Raw genomic sequence first — 917 nt, forward strand, 5'->3', positions numbered from 1 at the left:
GGAAGTCAAGGTCCATGCTGGATATGCGCTGGATCATAACTGCAAGAAAGGAAAGCTAGTGGGGGAGTAGAGCAGGGGAGTATGTGGGTCCCCAGGGCCTGCTGGAGGTCCAGGTCCATGCTAGATATGTGGCACAGGGTAACTGCAGGGGGGGGGGGGGGGGGGGTAATGTGGGTCCACGGGGCCTGCTGGAAGTCAAGGTCCATGCTGGATATGCGCTGGATCATAACTGCAAGAAAGGAAAGCTAGTGGGGGAGTAGAGCAGGGGAGTATGTGGGTCCCCAGGGCCTGCTGGAGGTCCAGGTCCATGCTAGATATGTGGCACAGGGTAACTGCAGGGGGGGGGGGGGGGTAATGTGGGTCCACGGGGCCTGCTGGAAGTCAAGGTCCATGCTGGATATGCGCTGGATCATAACTGCAAGAAAGGAAAGCTAGTGGGGGAGTCGAGCAGGGGAGTATGTGGGTCCCCAGGGCCTGCTGGAGGTCCAGGTCCATGCTAGATACGTGGTACAGGGTAACTGCAGGAGGGGGGGGGGTAATGTGGGTTCACGGGGCCTGCTGGAGGTCAAGGTCCATGCTGGATATGCGCTGGAGCGTAACTGCAAGAAAGGAAAGCTAGTGGGGGAGTCGAGCAGGGGAGTGTTTTGGTCCCCAGGGCCTGCTGGAAGTCAAGGTCCATGCTAGACATGTGGTACAGGGTAACTGCAGGGGGAAGGGGGGGGGGGGGGGGGGTAATGTGGGTCCCCGGGGCCTGCTGGAGGTCAAGGTCCGTGCTAGATATGTGGTACGGGGTAACTGCGGGGGGGGGATCTAATGGGGGACTAGATCAGGTGAGGATGTAATGGCCAGTTCGACAGCAGCACATCTTTTTCGACCGTAAGGGAGAGAGGAGGCCGACTCTCTGCCTCGGCCAAATG

This window comes from Rhamphochromis longiceps, linkage group LG13, assembly GCF_057381845.1.
Source record: "Rhamphochromis longiceps isolate RC_006_pf linkage group LG13, R_longiceps_female_GT1.1, whole genome shotgun sequence".
Taxonomy (NCBI): Eukaryota; Metazoa; Chordata; class Actinopteri; order Cichliformes; family Cichlidae; genus Rhamphochromis; species Rhamphochromis longiceps.